Source organism: Engystomops pustulosus, chromosome 2 (assembly GCF_040894005.1).
Source record: "Engystomops pustulosus chromosome 2, aEngPut4.maternal, whole genome shotgun sequence".
NCBI lineage: Eukaryota > Metazoa > Chordata > Amphibia > Anura > Leptodactylidae > Engystomops > Engystomops pustulosus.
The window spans coordinates 178,350,806-178,373,619 of NC_092412.1; the positions used below are offsets into that span (position 1 = coordinate 178,350,806).

Sequence of the window (22,814 nt, forward strand, 5' to 3'; positions counted from 1 at the left end):
AAGTCATGAATGCCAAAAAAACCTGGACGCCCACAGAAGACAATAGTGGTGGATAATGGCAGAATAATTTCCATAGATAGAGAAAACCCTTCACGACAGTGTGAACAACACTCCCCAGGATGTAGGCGTATCAATATCCAAATCTACCATAAAGAGAAGACTGCAGGAATGTAGATACAGAGGAGTCACTGCACAGTGCAAGCCACTCATAAGTTTCAAGGATAAAAAGGCTAGATTGGATTTTGGGAGAAAAGATAAAATAATAATTTATTGACAATTATTTACAATAATTTTTTTTAATTGAACATAAAAGTACAAAATTCATTGTGGTTATGTACAGAACCAAAATTAGAAAAATGTCTCTGTCCAAATGTTTTGGACCTTACAAGATTAGCATTGACAGTACATCTGTGTCTTAATATTTCTTGGTATATAATAATAATTCCTTTATTTATAGAGCGCACACAGATTACACAGCACTGTACAGAGCTTGCCAGATCAGTCCCCACGGGGCTCACAATCTAATCAACCTACCAGTATGTTTTGGAGTGGAAGGAAACTGGAGGACCCAGAGGAAACAACATATTTTATTTCACTAGGTCATGGTTAGGACTCTCCAGTCTAATCTTGACAAGAGTTATATTTACCTGATTACTTTTGTAGAATTGTTTGTTACCTCTTTTATTACTACTATGTGCTATTTAAATAGCTTCAGTCTGATATGACATAGAAACATAGCAACATTTCTAACAGCTTAGACTACTGTACTTCCCCCGTCAATTTGTCTGGCCATTATAAAATATAGCTACATCTTTGTAAAACTGCAGTTCTGAAATAACAATTTTAGTCATGCTGAAGGCTCATTCATGTCATGCTGTTTATCAGCATCTTCACTTATAACCTGTGTCATCCATTCTTTCTGGTGACATACTGTATGATACAGTCATATAGTGCAGATATGTGAGCCTCTTCAAAGAAGATTGAAGAGCTATATCTGCAATTTCAATTGTTTCCATAAATATCAGTTTCAGGGAGTGTATATATATTTATATACAGTATATATATTTATATACAGTATATATATTTATTTTTTCTGCCTTTTTTTGAAGTTCTGCCATCAGCAAAAAAATATGTTGTTTGTATGATGAAAGTTATACAATTTTCACAGAGGAATTGACACAGAAAGTAAATTAAAAAATTGAGTAACATTTTCTTTCACAATAAAATCAATTATTTGCTAAATGTGGACAATCCAACATGTTTCCATGCAGGACCAGGTTCTCCATCAGGCGATCATGTGGAGAAGACTCTAGCTCAGTGGTTCTCAACCTTCCTAATGCTGTGACCCCGCAATACAGTTCCCCATGTTGCAGTGACCCCAAACCATGTACAAGAATATTGTATTTGCACCCAAAACGCGATAAAATCGAGGCTCCGATGGCTTTAGGCGACCCCTGTGTTTTGGTTGTTCGACCCCTGTGGGGGTTGCGACCCACAGGTTGAGAACCCCTGCTCTAGCTCCTCCTACTCCTGCTATCATGCAGGTGGCATGTGACTGACCGGTGACATAAAACAAAAAAAAACCATGGTAATTATAGTTTACGTCAGTGCTTGAAAGGCCATTTTCAAAAATTTGTAAGCCAAATAACAACTTGATTCCTTTGTCATATTCCATATTTCTGAACAATTTTTCTGCTGGAAGAGGCCACTTTCGCCAAAGAATGTTCTTACCATAAAGGGTGATAACTGGTCTGCAGTTCACTTCAAGGCTTTGTCTTATTAACAATAGCCTGTAACAGTTGGCTACCTGCTCATTTTGCTGCATGAAACCTCAGACAGCCAGACACGCCTTTCTACGGCGGCGTGTCAGAAGAAGATTTCAGGACTTCAGGTCCTGAAAGTGCCGGGGTCGGGCTGTGACTGCTGTAACCCCTTACACACTGCGGTCAAGCATTACCGCGACGTGTGTGTCCGCCGTGGATCGGACACCCTTCCCCTCAGGGTGCTTACCGGGGGATCCGATACCTCCTATCGCAGTCCGGGTCTGGCGAGTGCCGGAGGCTGCTGGCTCCTTTTTGCGCCAAGTTCTGCCTCCTGGCCCCTGAAAAGTTGTTGATAGTTAAAATAATGTGATTTTCTCCAAGATTGAGTTTGCTCAGTAAAATTGATAAGATAAGAAAAACTATATAAATGAGGTATCACTGCAATCGTAGTGAACCAGAGAATGAAGATAAAATATTAGTTTTACGTTACGCTGAGAGGGGGGGGGGGGAGTGCTAAAAATCCAAAATAAAAATTGATGATTTTGTTTGTGTCCCCCTTTTAATAGTAAATAAAATCTCATGAATAAGCTCTAGATGCCCAAAATGAGTTATTTATACAAGTGTATCTCAACCCGCAAATAATAAGCCTTCATGTTCACATTACTAAAAAAATGTAAAATTTTATAGCCTGTACAATGTGACAATACAAATCTCCTGTGAATGGCACTGCTTTTAGTCTATGCCTGGCCGTGCGCCCATACAGCAGTTTACCACCACATATGGGGTATTGCTACACTCAGGAGAAATTGGACACCAAACTTTGAAGAGCATTTCATCATTTTATTAATTATGAAATTGTCAGTTTTGACCTAAATGAATGTATTTTCCAAAAAAATCAAAAGTTTCAAAATCGCAGGTCCATATTGTTTTAACACATGTGAAACACTTAAAGGGTTAATAGACTTAACTAAGTTGTTTTGCATACATTGAGGTGTGTATTTTCTATAGTGGGCTCATTTATGGGGTTTTACTATTATTTAGGCCTTTGAAAGCTGAGTTATCCCTCAAAATGTGAGTTTTGGCGATTTTCATGAAAATGAAAAACATCTAAAGTTCTGCGCCTCATAACATCCTAGAAAAATTAGAGGATGCATAAAATATAATTCCAACATAAAACAGACATTCCGGAAATGTTAGTTATCTAGATTTTTGGGTAGTTTTACTTCCTCTCTGGAATGCAGAACATTTCAAACTTTGAAAATTAAGAATTTTTACAAACTTTTTCCAAATAAAATTTTTTTTTCAGAACAGCACACAAAACTTAGCACTTAGCACAAGTTTTACAACTAACATGAAGTTCAATGTGTCATGAGAAAAATCTCAAAATGACTTGGATATGTTAAAGCATTCCAAAGTTATCATCAATTATTGTGACACATGTCAGATTTTAAAAATGGAGTCTGGTCACTAAGCTGTAAACTGGCTACATCCTTAACCAGTTAAAATACACATTTTGAAGAAATCTGGTTACATGCCTACCTGCACAAACTATTAAGTTATAGATTTATATGGTCTCCTATATAGACCGAGACAGCTTCATTTACCCCAAAACAAAAATGCTCTAATAACTGCATAAATCCAGAAGGTAGAACACATACAATATCAAAAACATAATACATAAATACAGCATAATAGCCAAGCTCATGCCATAATAAAATCCCAAAAAGTTTTATACATAAATACACCACCAGGCCCAGTACAGAAATACAGCACCAGAACCCATCTTAGTACATACAGAAATACAGCACCAAATCTAAATGTACATATTTACAGGACCAGAACCAAGCTCAATAAATAAATTAAGCACCAGAACCTAGATAAGTAGAAAAAAGTGCACTAGAACCAAGCTCACAACATAAATGCAGAACCAGAACCGAGAGCATTAGAAAAACAGATGGGTACATAGAACAGTACTAGAACCATGACTATTTAGAGCTCAATTTTGAGCTCATGTGTAATACCAGCACTTACTGTTCAGGAACTCACAGATGATGTCTTTGATCTAAGGAGTCTCCATGGCTATAAGACTCCAGACACTGACACGGTGGCCTTAATTGGCAGTCTCCGTAAGGAGAACTCTTAATTCCCGACCCTAGTCGCAAGCCTCTCACTCAGCCAAACCATTTCCCTATGCTGTATTGAGGAGACCCAATCAGTTCAAAACACGGTGGTCTTAATTGGCAGTCTCCATAAGGAGAGCTCTTACTTTCCAACCTTCGTCCATGTTTGGGAGGAGATCAGGGAGGAGAGGATGTCTTGTTTTACGGACATTACACCAAAGGAACAGCCTGTAGTGTATTTTCCCCAAAAAATGTTGTGCTTGACTCCAATTCCAGGCCTCCATTGGTTAATAATTTCCATTGATGATTTTTTGGTGATTTTATTGTCAGCACATTCAACTTTGTACAGAACAAAGTATTCAATGAGAATATTTTATTCATTCAGATCTCGGATGTGTTATTTGAGTGTTCCCTTTATATATCAGTGTACAGGCAGTCCCCGGGTTTCATACAAGATAGGTTTGTTCTTAAGTTGAAATTGTATGTAAGTCGAAATTGTATATTTTATAATTGAAGTTCTAGACAATTTTTTTTCTTTTGCCCCAGTGACAATTGGAGTTTCAAAATTTTTGCTGTAATTGGACCAAGAATTATCAATGAAGCTTCATTCACCATACAGCTGATCATTGCAGTCTGGGACTATAGTAAAGCATCCAGAGAACTTCACCAGAGCAGAGGTCACAGTGGGCAGAGGGGTCCATCTGTAACTATGGGTTGTCTGTAAGTCGGGTGCCCTTAAGTAGGGGACCACCTGTATATCCTTTCATTATAAAAAAATATATAATTTACTTGCTGATACTGGAGCACATCTTCAACAAGCAGGAGGGTGCAACTTCACTCATTTATTCGCCTATATTCCTCACACTAAATCCCTGGAAATTTGACTAGAATATCAAGAAGGCTTCAGGTTGACGTCAGGCACATGTCCATAACACCTTGTGATTTTGCATGATGACTGCATGACCTGAAATTACCCATGCTTATACAACTTGCTTCTCATATTAGTCATAAATGGCTGAGATGGAAAAAGTCTGACAGTGATAATGATAGTGTTGTGATGTTTCTCGTTTATTGGGAAATCAGCTAATTCTTATTCAGTACTTATCTATATGTGTTCTTTGGTTTTAAAACTGCACACTCGCTAGTGATTTTAGTGGTGATAGTTCCCCTTGAATAAAACATCCTAAGGGCCATATATTAAGCCAAAAATTAATAAACAAAATGTATACTAGTTTCCCCCCCCAAAAAAATAGCAACTAGCCTTGCATTATACACTTGCAAATGCAGACTTCGCAGTCTAGGAAACTACCAAATCCCTCCTCTAGTAACAGCTACCATCATAAATGTGGCACATTTGTAAATCTTTATCAGAATTACAACACTTTTGTGTGTTTCTATCATGATTGTTTAAAAATGTGTTTTTTTTTAAAAACATTTTAAATGTTTATTTTCCTTCAAATGCAGAGGCCAAGCTCAAGAGTAAACTTAACTCCCAATTCAGGTGAAAATTCCAAAAATTTTAGTCTTCTTGACAAACATACATAATAAAATTTATTTTCCTTCTTTCAAATTCTTTAGTGAAATCCGAAATCCTGTGTAATAGTTTACTTCAATATACACTTACAATACCCCCCCCCCCCACACAAATTACTGCACTTTTTCATAACTGTATCATGAAAGTATGGAGTGCCATCACTAAAACTAATTCACTTTAATTGTCCCTTTGTTTACATAATAACTCATTAGATGCTTGTATCATTTTTCAATTTTTCATCTGCGTCTCAGCTAATTAAACAATCCACGAAATTTCCCCAAGAAACATTACGGTTCTGAAAATAGATCCTCGCACAGTTGGAGTTGGGCCTTGCCACAAACTCACTCAAGTGTAGTCAAATTATAGTTTTAATAACTCTACTTTTTTCTTAAACAGTAACATATTGTTTCATTATAGCTTTGGGGATTCATAATGTTAGGTATCCAAAGAAGAAGCAATAAAGGAGGACATTTATTTCACTCTTGGTATTGTGGGACTTTTTTTTTATATCAAATTGCTATCACTAACAATTATTTCTTTTGCTAAAGGGATTGTCTTTAGTATCTCTATGCCGTATTATTGTTCATGTCCAGAGGGATTACAAATGTGTCTCAGTGCTGCTAATGGCTGACATGCAATGTTTAATTTTTCCTATTACAATAGAATCCATTAATGGCTTTTCCCTTGTAAGTCACTGATTGCTGGTAGTATGGAGCCTGTTACACAGTAGAGGTAAAATGACAACCCCTGTTTAACTTTTTAGCCCTCAGAGCCCTAAATCTTTAATCAACTACAGTACATTGAAGATTGGGTCAGAATTTTGTCATTCAGCACAACTTTTTTTAAATATAACTGTTTACAAAGACAACATTATTCTTACCACCTGCTGTCTCACTTATTTGTGCATAAAACAGAAGCACTGTACATATGAGTATTATAATATCAAGTAAATTATCTTTTGATTACACACATACTTCTTGGTGCACCTTTATTTTTCTTTCTATGGCTTCTCTCTAGGGGGGATGTAATCTTTATGTGAAAGAATGGTGCAGTGTGACATAAAAAGAAGAAATCTGGTATGACAGTCACCATCACTGACTTCTTGATGACCACCCTAAATGAAAGGCCCTAACTGGGCAACAGTCGCTACACTGATTAATTGAAGGAATAGGGTGAAGGGAAAGGCAGTATAAAGGTCAGAAAGCCAAATCAATCCACGTTCAACCAAGAGAGTATGTCAGAGGCAAAATCCCATTCATCAGAATTCTCAGAGGTATAATGATTGTCACAACCAAGAAAGATTTAAAGCTGACTAATGAGCTAACTGAGAGGTAACTGAGCAAGCCACTCAAGTTTTTAACACTTTCCTACCTCTCAGCATTGCAAGTAGGAGAGGTGACAGTTGTTACTGAGCCCAGTTAACATCTCTGTTGTCACAGTAGTTTAGTCCACTTGACTACTTCTTTGATAGATCAGCAACAATAAAGGAAGATACAATTTGGTTGTCATGATGACTCCCAGGCATCTCATTGCATTGTTTCTTTTACCCACTGCTTAGGGAGCTTGAAATAAAAGTTAAAAAACAAAAATAGAATGCACTACAGAAGTATTACATTGAAATGTACTAAAGATCACATGATTGTAAAAATGTTTTTTAAAAATAATTTCAAAAAAATCATTATATTCTTGCAGAAATTCAGAAAGTAACGTTGAAGTAATTTTTTACTAAAAAGAAATTATGGCAAATCAACCACAAACACTTTTTTGGTCATTTCACAATCTATTATATGAATAATTGAATGGTAGAATTACAAAATGTAAAACTAAAGGTTCTATATGATGATATTTAAATGATTTTCCAGCTGTTTTACAAAACCTTATGAGAGCAGTACGGCTGTAACATCTTTGCCTGTTCGGACTTCAGAGTCATCCTCTGGTCATAAAGTACTGCATTAGTTTGCATTATGTCTGGCACTAATCTGAATTCTGCCTTGTTCCACTTCTGGTTGTCTTTATTGGTTTTCACCAGACCTGTCTGTCTCCAGTTGACTTTGTTCTGGGCTGCAGACAGGTAAACTAGATGTGATGGACAGATGCCTCCTACAATTACTTTCTAAACCAGGACTCTGATATCCCATAAGAGGTTTATCTGCCCACTTCCCAGTGGTGCTGTAAGTCTTCCTTGGAGTTTGCTAGTGTTCTTTGGACTTACATATTTTGGATTCTTTGCCCGATTGCTTCTCTTCTGACCATCCATTTGTCTCTTGACTATCATTGTTCTCTAGGTTTTGACATGTATTTGTACAACTATTCATTTGTGTTTTGTCCTGTTTTTGTTTCTGTGTATTCACACTCACAAAGGGAACATTGACCAATTGTGACTCTACTGCTTAGGGTAAGATGGGCAATCAGTTAGGGACAGCTTGGGGATCCAGCTGTGGGGCTCACTGTCCGTTTCCTACCTTTCCATATTTGTCTGTCTCTTATAACAAGATTTTAATGGTTTAAAATTTTCGTGTAGCTTCTGTTCATTGATTGATTGTTCATTGTTTATTAACACTTCTGGCTGCTTCAAAAATGTTAGCTAGGAGAATGTTGTCCTAGGACCACCTGCCTCTATTAAGAGGCCACAGCAGGGCCCAGTGGCTTGCAACAAGTAACATCTTGGGTCTAGTTGAGGCCACTGATTGCCTGCTATGGGTCCATGTTGGTGAACTGGCGAGAGAAGCATTGCTGGAACAGGAAGATGTACTCTTATTTTTCCTGTCTTCAATTAAAAAGGAAGGTGGGATAGAAAAAAACAAAGGTGAAAATAATTTCAAATCATCTGGAGCTGAAGGAGTAAAAAAAAAGGGGCTCGTCCGGGATTTGAACCCAGGACCTCTCGCACCCTAAGCGAGAATCATACCCCTAGACCAACGAGCCATCTGTACACATCTGTTTCCAAATAATACAAGAAGAGCCACATCAGCACTGAAGCAGAGAGCTTGTATCATCTCTACATGTCCTGCTGGGATTACATCTTTAACTGTTTATACCCTGATATATAGTCATAGAAATCTACTTTTCCCTAGAAACCCACACTACACTCTCCTCCCTAAAAATTCACATTTAGAATAAAACTAGAGCAGACCTGCTTCTTGCTAATGGCCTGAGAATTATCTAATAGCCATGGGTCTAATTGGAGGTCAATTCCCTGTGACATGCATGACTTTTCAATATCCCATATTTTAGTACAGTGCTCATTATTACCTTAATAATACAGATCACTTGGACAGCAAATGGTTTAAATAATTGACAGATGATAATAAACCAGTTTGGAGATACGTCTGGTTCATGAAAAAGACTGAACAATGAAACGGAAATGGTGTTGAGAAGTAAAATAGATTTAAAGGTTTTCCCACAAAAGAAAATTCTCACATTTCAATCCCCTAGTTATGTTAACACAATAAAGATAATTTTAACCCCTTATTTTACAATTGTACTCAGTTGTGTAACAGTTATCTAACAGTGAATTAGAGAATGTGTTATTTTGTTATCTTAAGTACATATAAGAAACTTGTCTTCATGGGAATATGCCTTTAACATGACAATTTTTTTAGCCCCTTAACGACTTGCCCTTTTTTAGTTTTTTCACTTCCATTTTTCACTCACCAACTTCAAAAATCTATAACTTTTTTATTTTTCCACATAAAGAGCTGAGTTATGGCTTATTTTCTGCGTAACAAATTGCACTTCATAGTGACAGTATTTAATATTCCATGGTGTGTACTGGGAAGCGGGAAAAAAATTCCAAATGCAGTGAAAATGGTGAAAAACCACATTTGCAACGTTTTCTTGTGGGCTTGGATTTTACAGCTTTCACTCTGCGTCCCAAATGACATGTCTTTTTTATTCTTTGGGTTGGTACGATCACGTGGATACCAAATTTGTATAGGGTTTATAATGTTTTCATACATTTAAAAAATTAAAACCTCCTGTACAAAATATTTTTTTTTTATTTTGCCATCTTCTGGCGCCAATAACTTTTTCATACTTTAGTGTACGGAGCTGTGGATAGTGTCATTTTTTGCAAATTTTGATGGCGTTTTCATTACTATAATTTTTGGGACTGTGCGACCTTTTGATCACTTTTTATGTTTTTTTTTATATTTTTCAAAATGGCAAAAAAAACCCATTTTCGACTTTGGACGCTATTTTCCGTTACGGGGTTAAACGCAGTGAAAAAACTTTATTATATTTTGATAGAGCAGGCATTTTTGGACGCGTCGATACCTAATGTGTTTATGACTTTTACTGTTTATTTATTTTTATATCAGTTCTAGGGAAAGGGGGGTGATTTGAATTTTTAGGTTTTTTTATTATAATTTTTTTTTTAAACTTTTTTTTATTTTTACTTTTACTATTTTTCAGACTCCCTAGGGTACTCTAACCCTAGGTAGTCTGATTCATCCTATCATATACTGCCATACTACTGTATGGCAGTATATGTGGATTTTACTCCCCATGCATTACAATGTGCAATTAGCACATTGTAATGCATGGGTTAAAACGAAGTAGCCTCGGGTATTTGGAACACCCGAGGCTACCATGGCGACGGATCGCCGCTCCCCGTGACGTCATCGGGGAGTTGCGATCCACGACAAGATGGCGGCGCCCATGCGGCGAGGTAAAAACACCCGCGATCGGTCGGTGTTACCGGTAAGCCTTTGCTGCAATATGCAGCAAAGACTTACCGGCTATGGAGAGGGCTCGGCCCGCGAGCCCTCTCCACGCACCGGGACCCGGCGCGCGCCGTACTAGTACAGCGCATATCGGGAAGGGGTTAAAAAATAGATTGAATTCTCTTTTTAAGAAGATGTGTTGAGCGGATACGAGCTGCAAAGTTCAGGCCTGTACTGAACACGGAAGGTTTGGCACCTACAACCACATCAATCAATTAAAGAATTGATAAATAATAATAAGCCACTTTGGATATACCTCTGCTTCATGAAAAACAATATTTATTACTGACGGAAATAGTAGGGAAGTGTAAAGGTGGAATTAACATAACAAAATAAAAAAAAACCCTAGCATGAAATTTTTCTAAAATGCTGTTGTTTTTAATGTTGAGTGGACCCAAATATGGCACGACCATGTTCTGCCTGGCCCACTGTGATGAGCCAGGCAAAACATGTGACCTTGCTGTATAACAGGAAGCATCACAAGGGGGAGGCTGCTGATTGAGAAGTAGTTTGAGACATAGTATATAACATCACTTTTTAGGTCACGCTAAAGAACTACATATTGTATCTCATAGGCTGCTGTAGTGCAGGGCAAGTACTCTGCATTTACAGCATCATACAGTAATACCTTAAAAGACCTATCTTAGTACTGTTAGCATCATGCAGTGTTACACTACAGTACCATTCTTAGTACAATTTGCATTATACAGTCATACCTTACAGTACCAGTCTTAGTACTATCTGTACTATATACTGTAGTGTTATAGTACCAGTCTTAGCACTCATTGCATCATACAATATTATGTGACAGTATCGGTCTTAGTCCTATTTGCATCTTACAGTGTTACATTACAGTACTGGTTTTAGTACTATTTGCAGGGGAGCACCTGCCATGAGGTGAGTTGAGAATCTCGCCTCAGGCGGCGCGCCTCCTGCTGTACGAGGGGGCGGCACTGTGCTCCCGCCAGCCAGCCCGCACTGTTCTCCCACCAGCCTTCTGGCCCGTACCATTCCCCTGCCCGCGCTCCAGCCGGCACAAGGCTCCCTGCGCCAGCCGGAACTGAGCTGCCGCCCGCACCTTCTGCTACGTGGCAAGCACCAAGCTCCCGCCGGCCACCCGGCTCCCGTCTGCACGCCCTCCGGACACCACCATTCTCCTGCCCTGCCTGCCGAAACCAAGCTGCATGCCGCCAAGCACCGAGCTACTGTCCACACGCCTGCACGCATCATGCAATGTGCCCAGAGACCAAATTAGTGGTTTGTGGGTATTATCCACCCCTTGAACCTAGGCGTAGGGAAGCTGTTGATGCTTCCATTGCCATTATGAGTATTGCCTTTCTTTTGCAGGAAACAGACTCATACTTTTGATATTGTAACATTATGCAACGTTTTATGCCAATGGGGAGTACCCTTTGGGCTGTTATATGCCAATGTGAGATAGTAATGTTTACTATGCCCAGTTTGCACTAACCGTTTGTTAGGCCTTTGAGCTGGAGAAAAATGTCTGTCTATGTCTGTAATATGTGTTCTGAGTCCTGGTCACAGGCTTACACCTCCAAGTACCGCTCTATATTCATGTAGCTTCTGCCCAAACTATCTAAATTTAATTGCTTGGTACTGAACTGAACAAAGAATTGTCTGATGAATGATAGAAAGGGGGTCGCCGGTAAAGATATGAGATATTCTTATCGGGACCAGCTGCGGAACAGGGTATCAGTCCCTCGGTAGCATTTATGGCCTGTGGCAAACTGAGTCTTTTACTTGGCTTTCATGACGAACAACCCCAGATCTAATGCCCAAGAGTTCAGCAACCATAGAGAATCAGGGATATAGTGTTGCTAGAAGCTACTCCCAACAGGATTTGTGGATGCCTACTGGAAGGGATATTAGATCCAGGTGAAGTTCTGTTGCCGTCTTTAGGATGCAGGAACCCTGTAATGTGTTATTGTGCAGCAAGCATAACCTATAGTTCTATGCGAGGTTGAACCCACCTATTTTCTAATTAGAGATTGTAAAATATGTCTGTAAATTGTGATTTCTGTCAATGTATGTGAATGTGTATGAGGACATACTCCATTTTGATTGAGGGGGAATGTAGCACCCTCCACTTCGTGTAAATTGTGGGGTCCTACAGCAATGACAATGTACTGTGTATGTGCCTTTAATTGTTATATGTTTAATAAAAAAAGTGGGCCGGCCTACCAAGGCATGAGAGCAGCACAAGAAGATTATGGGAAGAAGAAGGGAAGTGACCTCCTCCTCTATCCATCCCCTGGGAGCCAGCCCTAGACGGGAAAAGTTAAATATCACGCTGACCCACAACACCTATCTCCCAGGGGCCCAAGAGATTGTTCCTACTGGGTCACAAAATATTCCCTACAAGTCCTTCCCCCCCTTTTAGTGAGCAGTGCACTGTATGTGGCGGTCCTGGTTCCCCTGTTTGTAGAGAACCTTGGTCTAAGGTGAAGGGGTGCTACATATGGCAGACGCCATAGGTGTCTTAGACGTCTATGAGGATGTATATCACCTCATGTGTACGCCCCCACAATGGCCGTGTGGAAGGGGTCTTAATATAGTTTGACTGATAAGAGCTAAAAAATGTTTCAATAACTGTAATATTTTCTTTTGTCGTATCTACAGAAACTGTAAAGCTGGTTGCCATGACACTAAATTTGTGCATATCTATTTAAGCACAAACAAATTCACAGGGGGCAGAGTACTGAGGCATGCATTTCATATAACAATTTACATTAATCCATTTGTGGAAAGAAAATCCACTTGACATAGGTATTTAATATCAAATATGTTTTACACCTACACCACAGTGTTTTATTGACCATATACATTCTCCAACATGGCTCCATCAGGGTCTAATAGATAGTAAGTACAGTCTAAGCATATGTGATGTTAAAAAATAAGAATTATTTATATAATTTCATACACAGAATACTTTGGCTCTGGCCTAAAGCTGCCATAAGAAGTTCTGAGATGTTCCATTGTTACAAAGGAGTTATTCTACATGCATTAGGCCTTTCATAACCTTCCTTATACCCACAATACGTCAAACATTTTTGCAGTGCTTAGCCCCTTTCTAACCAGGCCTTAACCCCTGGCCCTTTTTTGTTTTTTCATTTCCATTTTTCACTCCCCACCTTCAAAAATCTATAACTTTTTTATTTTTACACGTAAAGAGCTCTGTGAGGGTTTGTTTTCTGCATAACAAATTTTGTAAAATGCAAATGCAGTAAAAATGGTGAAAAAACGCATTTGCGCCATTTTGTTGTGAATTTTATGTGCGCCCCAAATAACATGTCTACTTTATTCTTTGGGTTGGTGCGATCATGGGGATACCAAATTTGTATAGGTTTTATAATGTTTTCATACATTCACAAAACCTCCTATGCAAAAAAAATTTTTTTGGGGGGGGGGATTTTGCCATTTTCTGGCACTAATAACTATTTTATACTTCGGTGTACGGAGTTGCGGGTGGTGTACTTTTTTTGCAACTTTTGATGACGTTTTTAATTATATAGTTTTTAGAACTGTATAACCTTTTGACCACTTTTTATCGATATTTTTTTATATTTTTCAAAAATGATTTTTACAGTTTATTTATATCAGTTCTAGAGAAAGGGGGTGATTTGAATTTTTTAGGTTTTTTTAATATTTTTTTTTTTACTTTTACTGTTTTGCAGACCCCCTAGGGTACTTTAACCATAAATGAAATGTAATCAATGGGTTAAAACGAGAGCCTCGGGTGACCCGAGGTTGTCATGGCAACAGATCGTCGCTCCCCGACAACGTCACGGGGAGTGATGATCGTCACCAAGATGGTGCCGACATCTTTTTGAAGCTGCTGGCAGATTCAAGATTTCTGGCAACCACTCTTCAAGAATCTGGCACTCTCATAACTGGCCCAACAGAGTGCACACTTTTTTTCTGTTTTAAAGATAAACCAGGGGCGTGCGACACTTCTGTCGGTTATGCATGTTAAATCTGGCACACAGTAAAACACCCTAATTTGTGTGCAGCTGCGCCACAAAATGGTCATGGACCCTTCTTAAATACCTGTGCAAGCTTTTTGCACTAGAAAGAATGTGCAAAGTCCACCAGAAAACCGATGCAAATCCCTTAGTAAATGAGTCCCAATATGTATAGTCTGGGGCAATTGGGGCTTCTTTGGAGATGTTTTTGATAGTGTAGCAAGGGATTTAAAAAATCTTTTATTGGGGAATCTTAACGTGTATTTTTAAATATTTATTAATATGTGATGTGTGCGTTTTAACTTTATATGTCCCCCATAAGGTCATAAAAGACCCTTGGGGGACATTTCCACATTTTTATTCATTTACATTTTCTTTTATTTCTAATTTTCACCAGTAACTGAGGCATCCCAGTTAACTGTGGGAGAATGAGAAAACTGCAGAAATATCAAAAGATGTTGCTGCAAACTCTGGACCTGGCTAACGTCTTCTGTCATCACGGCGGTCCAGGAGGAGTTATTGGAATATTTTCTGTAGTGTATTATATGTCACATTGGCCCACATTTACCCTGCACCAGTTTTTTTATCAGGTTCTTTTCAGTGCAAACTCCTTGCAAGTGTATTTATAAAGTGTCCGTGACACATTTGTGTTGCAGCTGCGCTGTACCAGACGTGACAAAAAATTATGCATAGTTGGACTGTGAATGTTAAAGGTGCACAAAAAAAATCACTGTCATAGCAGTGCAGGGAGCGGCAGATTAATGAATCTGGCGCACCCTGCACTGTTATTGGTAAATGTGGGCCATTATGTGGATAAATGATTCTTGCCGTATTTTGTGAGGGTAATTTATTCATTGGACTTGCTGCTAGGACAGTTCTATGTCTTACGGTTCCCCTGCAGTCAGATTCATTAAAGTGGCCTTGGCCCCTGATAAATCTGTTGGCAGTATCATAGTATATAAGGCTGGAAAAATATGCAAGTCCATCAAGTCCAACCTTTAAATGAAACCTACCATTTGATTTGATGCATTATGAACCAAACAGACATTGAGAATGCTGTAGCTACACTGATGCAGGATCATATCTTGGTTAATCCCTGAGTTGACTGGTTTTGCTAAAAAAACAATTATAACATTCATGACCTTGGGAAGGGTGGGTCAGGCTGGCTGCCTACATAAACACATTACACATGGAGCTTAGTAGTGAGTTAGCCAAGACATGACTAATCAACCTTAGTTGGATCACTGATACACAGCAGCTGGGGGATGGAGCAGCAATTGATTATTCTGCCTTCAGGCACATCCCAGGGATTACATCATCCTCTTGTGCAGTGAATATTTTATGTGCTAGGAGAAGCGCTGAACCAGCCATAGAAGCGACAGAGCTTTATTATCATAATTTTATAGTTGTTTTACCAGCAAAACCACTCAGCACAGGGATTAACCTGCATTAGTGTAGCTACAGCATTCTCAAGGTATGATTGCTTCATAATGCAGCAAATCAAATCGTAGGTTTTCTTTAAGAATTAAACAAATGTTTTTTCCCCATAATCTGTGATACATTTGGCCTCCAGAAAGTCATTCAGGCCCCTCTTGGACATGTACATGGAGTCCCCCATAACAACCTCCTGCGGCAAAGAGTTCCATAGTCTCACTGCTCTTACAGTAAAGAATCCCTGTTTATGGCGATGGTAGAACCACCTTTCCTCTAGGCGTAGAGGATGTGCTCATCTTTTGTATTCTGTCTTTATATTCTAGTCCCCACATTCCCCTAATTATCTTGGTTGTTCTCTTCTGCACCTGTTCCAGTTCTACTATGTCCTTTTATACACGATATTACACAATATTACACAATATTCCATGTGTGGTTTGACCAGTGATTTTAAAGGACACCTGTCATCAGGTCTCTGCCACTAGTCCTGTCACCTCTACCTGTTGGAGCAGCTCACAAGGATCCCATCCCAGCCTTTATCTAGTTATTTCATACATTAATCATTATAAAATCATCTATTCTTTATCATATAAATGAGGCTGGTCACATGGTCAGAGGCAGTGATGTAACCCCTCCCCTCTCCTCTCCCTGCTCATGTCTGTGTGTAATGTATAGTAAAGCATGGCTAGTTTCTGTGCTTTATCTGCTGACATGCTGCATCCTCCTAATAAACAGGTGAGAGACACAGACAACAGCCACACATGAATCTGACATGTTCTGCTGTAACATGGCTGCACCCTGGAGCTGCTGTATCTCTCCTGTACACACACACATGCACACACAGGCTGCAGGGGGCGTGGCCACCAGCACCAGGAAGCACATCATTATACAGCCTCACATCATTATACAGGCTGTCAGTCAAGCACTGGGGGTGTGGCTGTACCTCCCACTCATGAATAGAGTGGACAGTTTGAATATGCTAATGGTTCATTGGACATTTCACAGGTCATTTGCATACAGCTTTAGGACCTCATTGCTTAGGTTTACAGGCATGTAGAGGGACAATGAAGGGATAGAGGCAATGCTCTCTAATGGCAGTTTATGAAAATATGTGTCTGGGTTCTGTGGTGGTGTGGTCATTTTTCGTCGTTAGTCCAACATTCAGTCTGGTTGGTATTGCTGAGAATTGGTTGTATGCACTAGCACTGTCACTCTATATGTTTATTATTCCAGCTGCTTCGTCATTATTTATTTGATGTATATTGTATACTTTATCCTTTGTATGTTGGACAATTATCCGTACCACTTATATGTATTCTGTTTTTGATGGTAGTTTTTAAGTCCTAGTGACTATGATTCAGGGACTGAACACACTTGTCTGTTTTAGCACCTAATGGGACAGCAACTGCTACAATTCTTGTACATCTTCAGTCCAAAAGTATTACTGTACAACTTGCAGTGTTACTATTTTGATGCTAAAATTACAGTTATCCACAGTCTTGGGGGAATGGAAGGAGAAACAAGGAATTTAAATGGAAGGTTTCTGTTGGTCAAGCCTAGAAAATGAGTGCATTTTCACAGTGCATTCGCAAATCAGAAAGCATAGAGAGCATCCTCATAAATAACCACTAACAGCAGCAGCGGCATAACAATTGGGCCTGGGGATTGAGGGGGCCCGCACGTTCCAGCCAGCAGAACTGCAGGTCCATGAGTACGGAAGAAAATCAATTGTATGGAAAAAAAAGTTCATTTATGGGATATATAATTTTTGTGGGATGGTGTGTAATTAGTTGGCGTGAAGTGTGTTTATGTTAATTTCTGGATGTGGTTTGTTTTTAGTTCTTTAAGGGTTTGGTTTATGCTGTAATTATTGGTTGGGTGGTATTTGGTGTTATTTAATTATTTTGGTGTCACGTTATTGTTATTTCTTAAAAAAGAAGTGTGCTAGTTGTGAATCGGGCAGGACTAGCAGGTGGGTTATTATAAATATTTTGTATACATTGTATAAAATGTTTGGTTTCCGTTATGTATTCTTTTTTATACTTTATATCTTAATAAAAGATCTACAGTAAGTTATGTCTATCTCTAATAGCAGTCCAGGTGTGCAGTACCTTTTTTGCCACTATATAGTAATGTGCAGTATATTCCCCAGTTACTTAACCCCTTAAGGACCAGGCCCTTTTTCGTTTTTGCGTTTTTATTTTTCACTTCCCACCTTCAAAAATCTATAACTTTTTTATTTTTACATGTACAGAGCTGTGTGATGGCTTATTTTCTGCGTAACAAATTGCACTTCGTAGTGATGGTATTAAATATTCCATGCCGTGTACTGGGAAGCGGGAAAAAAATTCTAAATGCAGTGAAAATGATGAAAAAACACATTTGCGCCATTTCTTGTGGGCTTGGTTTTTACAGCTTTCACTGTGCACCCCAAATGACATGTCTATTTCATTCATTGGGTCAATACGATCACGGGGATACCAAATTTGTACAGGTTTTATAATGTTTTCATACATTTACAAAAATTAAAACCTCCTGTACAGAAAAAAAATTCTTCATTTTGCCGTGTTCTTGCGCTAATAACTTTTTCATACTTTGGTGTATGGAGCTGTGGGTGGTGTCATTTTTTGCGACTTCTGATGACGTTTTCAATGCTTCTATTTTTAGGACTGTTCGACATTTTGATCACTTTTTATAGAATTTTTTCTATTTTTCAAAATGGCAAAAAAATGCCATTTGCGACTTCGGGCGCTATTTTCCGCTACGGGGTTTAACGCAGTGAAAAACGGTTATTATATTTTGATAGATCGGGCATTTTCGGACACGGCGATACCTATTGTGTTTATGATTTTTACTGTTTATTTATATTTATATCAGTTCTAGGGAAAGGGGGGTGATTTGAATTTTTATGTTTTTTTAATATAATTTTTTTTTTTTACTTTTATTTATTTATTTTTTTTTACTATTTTACAGACTCCCTAGGGTACTCTAACCCTAGGTTGTCTGATTGATCCTACCATATACTGCCATACTACAGTATGGCAGTATATGGGGATTTTGCATACCATCTATTATAATGTGCAGATCGCACATTATAATAGATAGCCTCGATCATGACAGCCTGGGATCTTTGTGTGATCCCAGGCTGTCATGGCAACGGATCGCCGCTCCCCGGTGACGTCACGGGGAGTGACGATCGGAGCCAAGATGGCGGCGCCCACGCGCCGCCGGCTCTTTAATGCCGCCGATCGCAAGCACCGATCGCGGGTGTTAGCGACGGGCGTTTGCTTCATTATGAAGCAAATGCCCGGTGAGTATGAAGAGGGCTCAGCCTGTGAGCCCTCTTCATACTCCCCCATGCGCAGTAAGACGTAAGGGTACGTCTTATTGCGCTATGGGGTTAAAAGATCGGGTATGTAGGTTTGTTCTTAAATTGAATTTGTCTGTAAGTCTTTATAATTGCAGCTCCAGCCAAATTTTTTTTGGTCTCTTTGATAGATGGATTTTAAAAATGCTGGATTGTCATAAGAACCAGGATTAACAATAAAGCTTACAGGGGTATATGAACGTTTGACACAAAAACCCTTGATGATATAAATAAATGAATACAACAATACTCAATGCAATTAGTCACAAAACAGAGCTTAAATAGTTTGATTTTATGATTTACAAAATTTATGGCCTCTCTAAAGTAGGTGGAGTTATCACTAAGATGGCCGCCACTTGAAACTACAAGTTCCATGATCCTTTAGTTCTCAGTAACTCCTCCTGCCTCTTACACTCTGCTCCCGGTGATGACATAACAGACGTTCTTGCTCTGTTACCATTGTAATGATGTGTAACTGCCATCCCTGCACATCACCACAACACTGGCCATACTGGACAACTGCAACCAACCGACTACAGCCAAACGTAGTGGTGATCACATGACATGCCCAGGCAGGTGCAGGACATGTGATGTGCACATGTGACCAGCGCCCATCTTCTGTCCTGTGTCTGCACCGCAAAGCACTGCGTGGAGGAAATTAATGGACTGAATAAAGGGCCAGTAGCATTTTAATTCTTCATTACAGTCTATGTCACCAGTATTTTATGCTAAGGGGAGCAAAATTTTAAGTACCCATTTGTGTATGAATTATGCTTATTCCTGGAATATCCCTTTAATTGCAGACACCTTAGATCACTGTTATAGCTCTTTATTGCAGTCTAAGGCTAAAGTACAGTAAATTACTTACATCCAGAGGTCCGTTTGTAACTAGTGGTCATCTGTAAATTGGGGGTTCTTAAGTAAGGGGCCGCGTGTATTTATGTGTTTGGTATTTTTTTTATTACTGTGATATTTGCAGTATTTTGCTGCTTGCAGCTATCATTGGGTATAATTATACATGTATTTATTTGCATCTACATTTTTTTATATTGTATATAAATATAATGCTGTGTACATGTGTGTAGCCTATGTGTTTATTCTGTAATGTAATGTGCACTATGAGGCCTGCAGTAAGAGTTTCGGTATATCCAAAGTTGTCATTGAGGGCTACTCGAGTCTTGTTACGCCACTGAACGGCAGCTCTTGCTTTGGTGAATTTCCAAATTCTCTAAAATACATATCAGTAATATAATGTTCCGTGCTACAATAGTGCGCACGTGCACTATTCTTTACACAACAGGACCGCGCGCCACATTTAATAATAATAATAATAATAATATTTAACATGCAAAGTCCAACAGAAGTGTGTCGCATGCCCTATGTCAGAGGTGCACCAAAAAATTGGTGCACTCTTTCAGGGCAGTGCAGGGAGCTCCAGATTCATGAAAACGGGCAAGCAAATTCATGAATTTGGCACCTTCTGCACACTACACAGTGCTGTTTGCACGGTTTTTAGTAAATGTGCCTCACAGTGATTTTTCTCTGTGACCAGAATAGACCTTATAAGCTACATCACTATGGCAGGGGATTGATTTATGTGAACTCCACCACAGCCCCACAATTTTATAAGAATATGTTATAAGGCTGTTGTTCTTTTAGTTGTTCTGCTTTGTCCTAGGCAGAGAACACTGAAATCTACAGAAGCCAAAGATATGGACATGATGGATAAACAAATGTGGCCAAAATAACCAATGTAATAAAATGGTATCTATTGGGCTCCAATTTGGTGTCAACTATTATACTGCCTGCAAAAAAGGCCCCTAAATCCTGGAAACCCTCATGTATAATGGCAGTGGAGTATGGCCAATATACGTTTTAATGTTTGCACAACTAACTAGAGATTTCCCATACATAAAGGTGCAGAGCATATAAGGTATAACATGCAAAATGGAGAAAGGCAAAGCCATAAGGTAGTAATGTCTAGAATTTGTCCTACAAGGAATGGAATGAGGATGGTAGATAACAACAAGTGCTAGACACCCCTGTCCTGACATGATAGGAAACACCAGAAGAAAAATCATAGTAAATTTCACATAATAAAGTAACATATAATAGATAATATTGGCAATGGCAGAAGTAATATGGGTAATTGTTTTAGATTGTAGATTTGAATGGTGGATTTGTATTGTTTTGTTTTTCCAAAGTGCATCATGTAAAGATATAAAACCTCTTCTCTCTCATCATCATTACTTATAACACAATGTAGAGTTTCCTTCTCTATATACAGAGAATACAGAACTTAATGCTGCAGCTATCTGGACTCTGCGTCAGAATGCTGTCTAAACTGACACTTGACCATCACCTAATACATTTGTCCTTTTCACTCTGATTGGCGTTAATGACAAATTACAGCAGATTAGGTCCCGCAGCGTACTGACATTTATTATTAGTGGTAAAATCAGTAATAACAGAAACAGAATATGATCAAAATTTAAAACTCAGCCCTTAAGGTCAAGAATACAGCAAGCTATTGAGTATCAAGGACAAAATCCCCTGCAGTGAACTTAACCTGACAGATCTGAAATCTCTAACACATCTGATGCATTTCCTGACATCTCTAAGTGCATACTATGGGTTCAAAAAAAGCATGAAAATTGTATTGAGAACCACAAGTGGAGCATGTCCTTGTTATCAGTTTCAGCATTCTTACCTGCAAATTGGTATAGAGGACAGTATCGCTCAAATATTCAATCCCAGTTCAGTGTATCGCAATAGATGTGGTACCCCTCTATGGAAGAATCAAGGATTACAGAGGAGGAGAGCTGTGTTTCCTCCACTGAATGGTTACTAAGCAGCATTTACAGAGGAGGAGGAATGAGACATGTAACATACAGTACCTCCACTGGAGTTCTATGTGTCTTTATTTGTATGCAAGAGGGCTATCGGCTGAGGAAGACAAGCTTTGTAGTGCCAGTACATATCCCTTATTAACATGTCTGTGCTCTTTTCTATAGAAAGCCACAGTCAGTTGTGTGTCCGGCTGACATATCACTTGGCAGCTTGTATCCACCCTGTCAGTACATCTCATACTGACAGCTGTGTATAGATAATTGATCGTAATGGAACTGGATAATTAATATTTTAGCCAAGTAATAGTATTATATATTGTAAAGTAGTATACACGTCCTCTTATTATGAGGCATTACATATGGTTTTTTGCACTTGAATAAAGCTTTCTACTGTATACTATTTAGGCTTTGTTCTTATTACATTGGAGAAATACATTGAAAATACAATATACCGTATGACATTTCTACAAAACATGTGCTCTGTCCCTGTCCAGGTCAGGGTACGATCATACAACCATACACACATTAGATCCCATACTGTATATAGCCAGCTTTAAAATGATAAAGAAGTCTAAAGGAGAAGAAGAAAACATTTAAGTAAGAAATTCCATTATTATCTAGAAATACAGTTATTGCACTGCAAAGGATCACGGGTAGTCTATTGTAAAAGGTTTTCTCCATTATAAACGCTGTGACTCATAGAGGAAGGATTTAAAAAAACGAATTTATTTATACATCTGAAACATAGCTCATTCTTTAATGTCTGTATAAAGCACCTTTTAAGAGTTAAAACACACAATAACTGAAAATATTATTTATTATATTATCAATTTATATACCTATATTTTTTCTCTGTTGGATCTCATTGAATAGCGTAGGCGGTCACACAAGGTAAAGCATCATCTTTCTATACACTGTGAATGAGACCATTGATCAGCCTCAGCAGTAATGTGAATACAGACACTTGTGGCCCAGCTAAAGGCTAAAGAGCCAGAGGAAGGTAACTAACTATCATTTTTTCAGTTTCCTCCGCTCAAGGGTTG

General features: G+C 38.7%; 1 protein-coding gene across 1 annotated transcript in view; it reads right to left on the reverse strand.

The window, feature by feature from the left end:
• The window catches only part of LOC140118943 (uncharacterized), a 78,706-nt gene extending 56,930 nt beyond the window's left edge, over positions 1-21,776 (reverse strand). Inside the window, exon 1 of the mRNA XM_072137418.1 lies at positions 21,633-21,776. The gene's annotated coding sequence lies outside the window, so the exon portion shown is untranslated. The remainder of the gene's footprint in view (positions 1-21,632) is intronic.
• Between the last annotated feature and the right edge of the window lie 1,038 nt (positions 21,777-22,814).